The sequence below is a fragment of the Momordica charantia genome (genome assembly GCF_013281855.1).
Source record: "Momordica charantia cultivar OHB3-1 chromosome 1 unlocalized genomic scaffold, Mcharantia_2.0 BLBB01000001.1, whole genome shotgun sequence".
Classification (NCBI taxonomy): Eukaryota; Viridiplantae; Streptophyta; class Magnoliopsida; order Cucurbitales; family Cucurbitaceae; genus Momordica; species Momordica charantia.
In genome coordinates this window covers 9,316,431-9,328,723 of record NW_028275157.1, presented here as the reverse complement: position 1 = coordinate 9,328,723, position 12,293 = coordinate 9,316,431, and the positions used below count along the sequence as shown (strand labels likewise).

Here is a 12,293-nt window from a genome sequence, read left to right as displayed (position 1 = left end):
TCACCCACCTTTACTCACTTAATCGTCGTGATGGAGTTCGTCACTGCTGGATTTGTTGTTGGAAAAATGGATCGCTGGAAGGGTCGTCGGAAAGTTTGGCAGGTGCCGCCGGAATGCTGGTTTGACGTGGTGTCTGTGGGGTGTGTTGCGGGAGCTCGCCGAGATCTGCTGTAGGTGTCTTGTCAAAGTTCATAGAGGATGTTGTCCAACGTCGAAGTGGGTCGCTAGAAGGTTGGGTGCTGGATCCGCTGCCTTTGACGCCGCCGGAAGTCGCTGTTCAAGTCGCCGCCAGTCAGTCGCTGCCGGATCTGCCGCACCAGTGTGCTCGCTGGAGTTTGTAGTCGCCGCCAGATCTGCCACGTCCGTATGTTCACCGAAGTGTGCCGCTACATTCTGTGTGGGTGCCGTAGGGATTCATCAGAGTGAGATCTATGTGGAAGAAGGTGGAGGATAATGGAAGAAGATGGAGGAAAAAGGAGAAAAGGTAGAAGGTGAAGAAGACGGTGGAGTTTAGAGAAAGAAAGGATAAAAATGAAAAAGTGAAAAAAAAGTAACTATAGAGGAAGATGCTAAGGTTTTAGAGAAAGAATAAAAAATGAAAAAAAAAAGTGGTAGAGTTTTGGGTAGTGGAGAAGAAGAGGGAAAAAGATTGGCCTTTTTACTCACTTCTCCGCAGCTCACTTTTTGCTCTACTCTTTGTTACGTGTGTTCCCCTCTTAAATATGCACAGAAACAACAGTAACAAAGGAGAGTCAACTAAGAAATAGAGAAAAAAGGGAGGAAGAGGAATAAGAGGATGTCACGTTACAGAGGTTTTAATGATGAAAAAAAAAATCAAACAAAATCAATCTTTTTTTAAATTAAAACAAAATCTCTTTATTTAGAACAAAATTATTTTTAAAAATATATTTTTTTTCTTATAAATCCCTTTAAATAAAATCCACTCATTTAACTTAAATAAAACTTTACCATAATAGCAATAATGAAGTAAACTTTAGTTTTTTATTTTTTTTTCAAATGAAAATAATTCAGATATAAAATGAAATAAAATTGAATAAGACCAAATACGGTGTCTACAGCTTGCCCCTTTGTGTATTCTCGTAGAACTAAAACGGTAGACAAAGGCAAAATGACAAAGTATTTGGGAGGTGGAAATTTTATTAAAAGAAAGCAAGATAGAGATGGACTTAGCTTGACAATAGGCAGGCTCTCAAAGGGACCTGCACTTAACACAGACTTTGACCTCGATCTTGGATCGGGTTCCATTTAACTAACAGGATAAATGCAACGAGCCTGGCTTGACACATACTTCAACCTCGATCTTGGATCGGGTTCAATTTAACTGAAGAGAAGATAAAATGCAACAAACCTGGTTTTTACGCAGGCTTCGACCTTGATCTTGGATCAAGTTTAATTTAACCGACAATAAGATAAAATGCAACATACCAGGATTTTACACAGGCTTCGACCTCGATCTTGGATCGAATTTGATTTAACCAAACATAAGATGCAACGGATCTGACTTTTATATAGGTTTCGACCTCGATCTTGGATCGAGTTCGATTTAATCGAAGGGAAGGTAAAATGCAACGGATCTGGCTTTTACACAAGCTTCGACCTCAATCTTGGATCGTGTTCGATTTAACCGAAGAGAAGATAAAATGCAACGGGCCTAGCTTTTACAATAGGCTTTGACATCGATGTTGGATCGGGTTTGATTTAACCGTAGAGAAGACAAAATGCAACGAACCTAGCTTTTACACAGGTTTAGACCTCGATCTTGGATCGTGTCCGATATAACCAATAATTTTTTAATGGAAGTTTCAAAAAAGCACACTTTTATATCAAAAAAACGGATTCATAAAACTATTTGGAAAAGCAAAGGGTATCGGGTAGCGTTGAAAGCTTTTTCACAACGAACCTGGCTTTTATATAGGCTTCAACCTCAATCTTGGATCGGGTTCAATTTAACTGAAGAGAAGATAAAATGCAACGAACTTGGCTTTTATACAGACTTCGACATCGATCTTGGATCAAGTTCGATTTAACCGAAAAGATTAAAAATGTAGTGGACCTGCGGTTTACGCGAGCTTCGACCTTGATCTTGGATCGAGTTCGATTTAACTAGAAAATATGAAAATGCACTAGACCTGTGCTTTACGGGGCTTCGACCTCAATCTTGGATCGGGTTCAATTTAACCAGAAAAGATGGAAAATACACTAGACCTGTGCTTTATGCGAGCTTCGACCTCAATCTTGGATCAGGTTTGATATAACCAGAAAACACAAAAATGCACTGGACATGCGCTTTAGAGGGCTTCGACCTCGATCTTCGGGTTCGATTTAACCAGAAAAGATAAAAAATGCACTGAACTTGTGCTTTGCACAGTCTTCGACCTCGATGTTGGATCAGATTTGATCTAACCATAAAAGATTTAATGCAATTTCGCGAAAAAGTTGAAGTGATTTGATTTACTAGGAAGTTGTTTACCTAAGTGCAGGGTTTAGAAATCCTCCTAAACATGCCTACATGCATGAGATGCGCACTTGACGCATGACGATGAGACTATCACAAACGACGTGTTCATGCAAATGCAAACTTCCAATGGTAGTATGTAGTTCTTATCATAAATGATGTTTACAAGAATTATGGTACATCTGCAAATGTGCATTGCCTCAATGTCATGGTTTATAAATGATGCTCTTTTTTATTTTTCATTTAATTTTTTTTATCACTTTAAAAATGATAACTCATTGACACTGTGTGACTGCATATGATCTGTTTTTTATTTAGCTTAACCAAAGAATTTGATCCTCAATGCATTATGCAATAATGTATATGCCTACTAAAAGTTATATGGATGCAATATGTATGCATGATACTCATTTTTGTTTTGGCTCAACCAATTAATGCAACTCTAAATGCACAATGCATATATATGCTAGAGCTAGATTGACGTAACATGTATGTATGATATTCAAATGAAAATTATTTATTTATTTATTTTTATGAAATAGTGATGCAAGTGATTTGAATATATGATCAGTAGAATTTGATTGGTAGAACATACATTGCAAAGCCATCATCATTTGTGTATTCTCATCCTTCTTATTAGCAAATACTTGACAAATAATCAAATGAAACAAAGTAATATCGACATTGGAGGAAACCTGTCAACTCTTTTTCTTTTTTCCTTTTCTTTTGCTTTCGCTTTTCCTTTTTTTAAATGAATTTCTTCACTTGATAAGAGATATATGCATCAAGGTAATTTCTCAGCCCTATTATGTTTTGTGGGGATTCTTAAATATATCTCATCTGTAGTTTAGAGAACTATTAAAGATAATTTATTATAAGCATTGTGCATCTTGCTTTGATTAAACTGCCTCATAAACTCAGCCTTGTAATTGACAAGAATATTGGATATAAGAAAATGAATTTGGCCGTAAGAACAAACGAGGATGGAAACCATGATTTTCCATCAAAGCTTAACGATTAAGAAAGTCGGTGAGCTTTCTTTTTTTTAGAAGACAAGAAATAGAAAAATAAAAGTTTAAGGATATTATTTACAAATCTCTTGAAAAATAAGAGATTAGAAAATTTTAAAGTTTTGGCGAGAGATTAGAGAAAAGTAGAAATGATATAATTTTTTTAGATAAATAACTTTGAGAACTGGTTGTAACTCCCCAATAGTTCATCTTGTGTACCTCACTCCTTTGAAATAACCTTCCTAGTTTTGAGCTTCGAAATGAAGTTGTTTATGGGCATGTTACTGCAGTCCACTTTTTGAATGTAAGGCTTTCTTTTTAGCCTTAGCTTCCAAGTGTAGTTCTTCATGGGAATGTTATCTGATAGTCCACTTTGTGAAGTGAAGAACCTCTCGAAATCAAAAGATTTTCTGCGAGAGAAATGGTACCTTCTTAGTCTGAAGATGGTATTTGTCTCAAAATTTTGTATAATGCAGCTATAATTTTGCACCGCTATAGTATTGCTCGAATTTGCCCTAGTTTGATAATTTGTAAAGAGGACCTGGAAGCCTGTGAAACTGTTGTTATGATCTATGTTGTTTGTCCCCGTCATTGAACTAAAGAACTGTCACGGCCTTCGACATTTCTCTTTTTTCTTTCCTTTTTTTTTGTTTATCTTTCTTTTTCCTTTTTTTTTATTTTTTTTCTACACAGTCTTTTTCTAAAAACAAAATATGGTGCAATCACATATAAAAAAGTTAACCATGCGTAAGTCACCTTTTGCAACCCTAACTGTTGTTCCAAATTATTTATTCCTTAATGCTACTCTAGTACTAAGATAAAAATGTCTCCAAACCGAACTGATCATCAAATGAGATTGAGGTATTGAGACTATTTATTGGGTCGCTAACTTCTCAACTCTCAAAATTACCATCCTCGATTTTCGAATCACTTTTTACTCAAAAGAAGGGAAGAGACAAAGGACTGTGTTAGGAGAACAAGATGAAATAGAAAGTGAAAGAAGGAAGTCAAAGTAGGGAAATGTTTGTGAATTACAAGTACCAATTCATGAAGTAGTAAATCATAAGAGCTCAAATACATATTTCATTACCTTCAAAATTCTCAATGTAAAATTAGGTGGATAATTTTGAATGTTTACCACACAATTAAATGTGGCAGCCTTAGTAAAAAGGATTTTTATGGTAGGTAAACAAATATGGACATTCATCACAAAAATTGTATGTGGTTGACTAAGCAAAAGATTGTTTTTTTGCAGTAAATGGTCAACCCTCAATATTTACCATATTTACTACATATCTGGTAGTCTAGCTCAAGGTAGATTAGACTCAAAGTGGGCAAGGCTTGAGGTTTTATAGAGTGAGAGCAGTTTTGGATTCTCACCTCAAAAGACATCCTTGTCCTAATATGAAATTTTGTAGCTTACTGATTACCACATGAGAAGAAATAGGAAAGCCATTTTGAGTTAGAGATTTAGCCCAACAACAAAGCTTGGAAAAATATCATTTAAAAGAGCGAAATAAAATAGTTGAGAGTTGATAATCTTTTTTTCTCATTGAGAACATTGAAAGCATTCATTTCTTCCTCTTGTTTTTTTTTACCCATTTCTTTTTTTTTTCCTTTTTTTTCACTTTTTTTTGTGCGTTTCCTTCAAGTGATTTACAATAATCGTTTTATGACTCTTGCTAAAGTCTTAACTAACAAAGGTAGATCTCACAAAATTATAATTAAAAATCTCCAAACATGTAATTCATTTTTCATCAAGAGTATTTTCAAAGAAATCATTTTTCATTTTGTTTTTTTTTATTAAACCAATCATATGATATGACGATGCATGAATGAATGTACGATTTTGAAATTTTCATTTTAAGAAAAATAGCTCAATTTTCACATACTCGCATTCTTTTTTAAACAAATACTTGGCTAAATCATGAGTAAATAAAACTTCATTGCCATTTTAACATTGGCAAGCTATGAGTCATTCGTATCTTCCAATCTTAGCAATTTAAAAGATGACTTCAAAGAAGAAATAGAAGCTATGAGTCATTCGTATCTTCCAATCTTAGCAATTTAAAAGATGACTTCAAAGAAGAAATAGACTTTATTAATAATGGGAAAATATTAGATCCACATTGATTTCCATAGTCTCGTGAACTCGTGATTCTAGTGCTTCATATGTGGACCATCTTCCTATGAAAACCTAAGTCATCATACCTTCATTATAACTTACACTTTATGCTTTAGTGAAGTATAGTTATCGGTTGAATGTCCTATAACTCCTCCATGATAGTTACAACAAGTATCGGGATCATACCACTTCAGGTATGGAGGTTGTACTGGTTGTACTGGTTTTGTGGGTATATGAATCAAAAGATTTTCCTCGAATAGGTGAGGTAACAACTTGGTATATGTTACCAGTATTGAGTCAATGTTCACTCTCTTAGGTTGCCTCTTTCCACTACGACCGTAGGAGAAATTTTGCCCCATTGCCTGTGGACCAAATTGCAGAGCAAGTGGATTTATAGGTGTAGATACACATATGTAATTAACTTGAGAAGAATTGCATGACATACAGCTTTGTTGGCGTCCTCTGTAATCACACTTTAACTTGGGAGCATAAGATATTACTTGGACTTCACCATCCTCCTTCTTGATGGAGTCTTCATTCTCTTCAATTGGCAATTCACTTGCGTAGCTAAATATCTTGTCATGCTTGACTCCGTATTCAATTCTTTCTCCAATCATCACGATGTCTGAAAAATTGGTTGATGCAGTCCCTATCATTCAAAGGTGATTGTACTTGGGTTGCTATGTCTTTCCACCTCTGGGCATACACTTTAAGCTCTCTGTGCTCTTAATCTCCATTTTCTGCAAGTCTAGTCGATCTGGAGTCATGTCTATATTATGCTTGTATTGCTTTATAAATAAATAAATCAAACTTTTCTAAGAGTAAATACATGCATTATTTAACTACATATACCAACGATTAGCTGACTCAATTAAGCTGTCTTAGAAAAAGTGTATAAGTAGCTTATCATTATGAGGATGTGCTGATATTTTCCAGCAATACATAATGAGGTGGCTTATGAGACAAGACGACGTCATACTTTTTAAATTTAGGCACTTTGAACTTTGGTGGAGTACCACACTTGACACGAGACATAGTTGTGTAAGATCGATGTTGCCGGAAGATGTTAGTTCCTTAAATTGCCTTTAATCTTTCTTCTAGTATTTCAACTTTTTCACTTGTGATAACTTCTTTGTCATTTTCTGCCGACGTTGCATGTAAGGCAATTCAGACTGGGAATTATAACATTTGCATTTGGTAATCCCTCGTTTGGAAATGTAAATCCAGCTTGATTACTTGTACGGATCTATTAACCTTCTTTAAGAACTGGCAATTTGCCCACTAATCCCAACGTGTTCAAACGACTATACAATGATTGGGTTCCTTTGTCGGTTGGTGGAAAGAGGTGCCAGACTCTGGTAAATCACGAGGATCAGGCTGAGATACTACCCTAAACCTTTCTCTAGATTAGCGAGAATCATTGCAACTTGTCCTCAAGATTCTTCTCTTATTTTCTTTAGCTCAGCATTCAGTTTTTCCATGTTTTGTTTACTATGTACCTTGTTTAGTAAGAATGTGAGCTATCTTTCTTTCCAAAATAAAGAAATGAGAGTTATTGTTGATAATGTAATGGAGAATTGACAAAAGTTTATATTTTTTTTTTAATAAAATAGAAATTCATATGCATGATGAGATGATGTTATACAAATGTTGGATCAAAAATTGGGAGAAAATTTTGAAATAGTTATGAACATGCATGTGGAATGATGCCTGCCAAATATAGACCCCTTTTTTTAGTGATGCATGGGTACGATGGACATGTACAATGATACATGCAAGATCAATTTTTTTTTTAATTTATGATATGGACACATAGGAAATGATGCATGAGAAATATAGCTGCTTTTTTAATTTAATTTTCTTTAATAAAAGAAACTTACCTAAATATGCTACCAAACGTCCCAATGATATGATTAAACTTCATGCAACGATGAGTAGGTTCTAAATGCATGTAAATGTAATGGTAGACTGTAATTAAAACAATTTTTGTTTTTTTTGTTTTTTTAAACTTAAATTTTACTAATGTAAAGGAACTCAATTTTTTTTAGAACAAAATTTATTTACAAAATTCTATACTCTTTATTAAAAAGAAGTTTATTTCCAAAGACTTTATTTTGAAACAAAATCCTTTATTTGAAAATAAAAGTTTTTATTTATTTTATATTAAAAACAAACATGTCTAAAACTCAAATACAAAATCAAACCCATCTTTATTTATTTTCATTTTAAAAAACTCTGTTAATCAAAATCTTTTATTTTCTTTTTAAAAATTTATTTAAAACTCACTTTAAAGATTTTCTTTTTTTTCTTTTCTAAAAAACTTAGATTCTTTTACTCATAGAAAAACATTTTTTCTTATTAACGAAAAAAAACTAAATTTTTTTCCAACAAGCTTTTTTTCTTTTTCAGTTTCCTCGCAAAAAATACATTTTCACCCACCTTTACTCACTTAATTATCAGGATGGAAGTCGTCACTGCCAGATTTGTTGTTGCAAGAAATGGATCGTCGAAAGTGTCGTCTGAAGCTTCGCAGGTGCCGTTGGAATGCTGGTTCAACGCCGGATCGTGGGTGTGCTGCGGGAGCTCACTGAGATCTACTGTGGGTGTGCTATCGGAGTTTGTAGAGGATGTTGTCCAATGCCAAAGTAGGTTTTCAGAAGGTCGGGCGCCTGATCCGCTACCTTTGACGCCTCCAGAAATTGCTATTCGCACCACTGTCGGTCGATCACTGCCGGATCTGTCATGCCGGTGTGGTCGTTGGAGTTTGCAGTCCCTGCCGGATCTGCCACGCCGGGGTGTTCGCCAGAGTCTGCCGCTACCTTCTGTGTGGGTGTCGAAGGGGTTCGTCATAATGAGATCTATGTGGAAGAAGATGAAGGATAAGGGAAGAAGATGGAGGGAAAGGAGAAAATGTAGAAGATGATCAAGAAGATGGTGGGGTTTTAGAGAGAGAATAAAAAATGAAAAGAAAAGTGGCTAGAGTTTTTGGTAGTGTAGAAGAAGAGGGAAAAAGATTTAGTTTTTTAGTCTAACTTCTCAACAGTTCTCTTTTTGCTATGCTCTCTGTTTTGTGTCATGTGTGTTCCCCTCTTAAATATGCATAGTAGCAATGATAACAAAGGAGAGTCAACTAAGAAATAGAGAAAAAAGCAGAGGAAGAGGGAGGAGGGGGTGTCACGTTATAGAGGTTTTGAGGATGAAAAAAATATATGGATATGCATTAGAATCCCGATTATGATCTCTCGGTTCGAGAAAACAAAATAAAATGATAAAATTATTTCTTCTCACCCAAAAAGAATCAACCTTTTTTAAAATTAAAACAAATTTTTTTATTTAAAACATAATTCTTTTTTAAAATAAAATCTTTTTTATTTTCTTACAAGTCCCTTTAAATAAAATCCACGTTTTTTTAATTTAAATAAAATTTTACCCTAATAGTAATAATAAAGTAAAATTTAGTTTTTTCTTTTTTTTTTCAAATGAAAATAATTAAGATATAAAAATAAAATACAATAAAATCGAGCCGGATCGAATACGAAATCGATAGAAAGAACAACCGAATCTAAAATCCAAGTTTAATTTTCACAAGTGGTGTTAACCATAAGGACTTCATTGTACTCTTCACTTATCATAACAACACTAGACTCTCCTTTCTCTTTATCTGATTAGTTTTTATTCCTAAAGTCTGTATTCTTCTAATTGGCACTCTTTAGTACAATGGTAACATTTTCTACTTTTATCCCCCTAAGACTTGGATCTATCTCTTCTTCTACCCCTTTGACCTTCCGATCTCTCTACCATACAAATATTCACTAACCTTTTTTTTTTTGGTAATTCCATTTCTTTAGTTCTAATGGCAGTAAGCACAACATTAGTAGTTAACTCATCCCCTATCATACTTCGTAGCATATTTCACATCATTATATGCATCAGTCAAAAAGTTAACAAGAACAATAACATGATTCTCATTGAAAAAAGTTCACACCTATATTCTCCACCTCATAATAATTCTATGGAATTCATCTAAATTATTCTTCATGCTTTTACTAGAATTCATTTTAAACCTAAAGAGTTTAGACTTAATAAAGATCGTGTTAGATAATGATACCTTTTGATAGGTTAATTGTAAATTACTCCAAAGCTTACCGGCAGTATCCTCGCTCCTCATTTGTCGAAAAACCATGTCAGAAAAATGCAATATGATAAGGCTTTGAGCTACCTTATTTATCTCAACCAATTGGTCCACCATTACACTAGCCGAAATGTTGGAGGATAGCCATAATTTTAATCTTCCAGAGACTGAAGTCTCTTGCCATCAAATCACTCCACCTCGAACTTTGTACTCATCTTGCAACACAAAATAAAATTGGACAGCAAACCTTTTTCAAAGAATAATAAATTTGAAGAATATTGCTAAAAAGAAATTATTCAAGAAAAATATGCACAAAATTCTTTTATCCTAAAAAGTATGCAATTTACACGGATTACACGGGATTAAGCTCTGATACTAATTATTGTTATTAACTCAATAACAATCCCAATGGTTTTCCAACAATTATTTTGTCCCAATGGTTTTCCAACAATTATTTTGTCAAAATAGTAAGTATACAAGCGATTTTCAGTAATTTACATCGCTGGCTAGATTCGATATGGAACTAAAAATCAGTATATGTGAGAAATAACACGAGATTTATAGTGGTTCAGTCCGTTAAGACCTACATCCACTTGCAAAGATGATAACTTTGTGAGTTTAAGGATCGAAATATTACAATTACATACAACATAATGTTCATAAGGAATAAATGCACAAAAAAAAATTAAAGAGAGAACGGAGAGATACAACCTTTGTTGTTTTCCTCTCGGTCTCCTCACGGATTTGAATGGACAGCCTGTTCTTTCGCCAGAAATATTCCTTACGGCTGCAGCAAGTCCGACGATTGATTCCTCTCTGAACTCGATGCCAGATGCAACACACGAATGGATATTTTTCTCCACGCCCAAATCAGACGAAGTCGATAATCTATAGTGCTGGTTCTCCTCGACGGAATCGCTAGATCTCCTAGGCAGCAGCAGTTGTTCACAGCAATGGCCTTCTCGACAACGGTGGCGCTTCGAGAATGTAAGTTTTCCTCTCTCTCTCTCAATATTTTTTCTTGCAAATGTGTTGAGGCTAAAGTTTCATCCCCTCAAATGAAGACTCATAAAGATGTTATTATATGGTTCTTAAACACACAAAAGTGAGGTAAAAAACGAGAGTAAGCCCAATAGTAAAGGGGTAAATTAATAAGGTAAAATTGGAAAATAGTGTTGGGAAATTAATAGCTGAACAATTTCCCTTCCCACACGAATATACAAACATAACTACAATATGCAAATAAGGAAAAAACTGTAAACACAAGAAAATGACATAGCAAAATTATATTGGTTCACCACTAAGTACTACGTCAAGTCTTCCACCCAGATGTGGGTAATTCATTAATATTGTCAAGAATTGGTAACAATAAACTTTCCCCAAAAATATCTCCTAGAATATCTCCTAGAGGTACCAACAAAAGCCTCTAACTTTTAAGCAATCTAACGACTTAGGTACAGGAATGAAAAACTCAACTCCAAAAATATCGATCTCAATCTACTCTTTCTGTGTTGCCAACACCTGAGCCTCGGTCACAAAATTGCTGCAAAAATACCCAAAAATCTGCAGCACAAAAAACCCACTACTTTTGTTTTTACGGCTGCTCTCCCAAAAAATGTTAGTAATATATATATATAAGTGCTGAAAAAACCTAACGAGAGTTTGGGCTTTTGGCCCATTAAATTTTGGCTCCAAGCTCTTTTTGATTCTGCATCGAGACTGGGCAGCTCTACGTGGTTGTCACTACGGGTTTCCGACGTGGAGCGGCCAACTTTCTTCCTGAGATGAGAAAAATGCAGTCATCACCAGTCTTTATTTATAGGGTGTGATTAGCCACCCAAATGCTTGAATAAGTTGATATGCACAAAAAGATATAGGTTCGGGGATCTTTTGTGAGGTATTAGCACCTCATAACACTCGTTTCATGACCTTTGCTTTTCACTCACATGACGGTCTCATTGTATTTTCTGTGATACAAAAAGTTACTTTTGTGTGATTTTTTTTTAATTGGAATATTTTGATGTTCAATGAACGATAATTTATTTTTCATATTATTTTCAAGAAAATGACCTTTAAAAAAAGAATTTTATTTTTATTTTTAAATGTCTCACATTTTATTGATCATTATTCGTAAGGTAAATAATGAACAATAATTATGAGTGGCCTAAAGCCATTAAGAAAATTTTGTTTATTTAAATTTAAATTGGTCTCTCAAAATAAATTGATCACCTCAAGAATATTAGGGAATCGGCATCTTGAATTCTCATAAGATTTAGAAAAAGATTTTATTTTTTGACTTTTAGAAATATCATGAGTGCTTTTAAAAATGTCAACTTTTTAGGAGGAAACGTCTTTATAAAAATGTTTCTTTTATCATTTAAATATTTTTTTTACAGCAAAATTTTCCTTATAAAAGAAGATTTACAAAACGAAATATATTTTTATTTTTTAAAGAAAAGATATTTATTTGCTTCAAAATATGATATATTTTTTTTAAGGGAAAAAACGCGAACAATTTTATATTGATATTTCAATTACTTTTCCAAACCA

General features: G+C 34.1%; 1 long non-coding RNA gene across 1 annotated transcript; it reads right to left on the bottom strand.

Moving 5' to 3' along the window:
• Positions 1–5,565: 5,565 nt before the first annotated feature.
• Positions 5,566–11,129, bottom strand: LOC148213236 (uncharacterized). The gene is made up of 4 exons (XR_015788395.1): positions 9,758–11,129; positions 8,051–8,469; positions 6,057–6,351; positions 5,566–5,973 (listed from the first exon to the last, which is right to left on the bottom strand). It is a non-coding gene; the product is annotated as an uncharacterized LOC148213236 (long non-coding RNA).
• Positions 11,130–12,293: the final 1,164 nt, after the last annotated feature.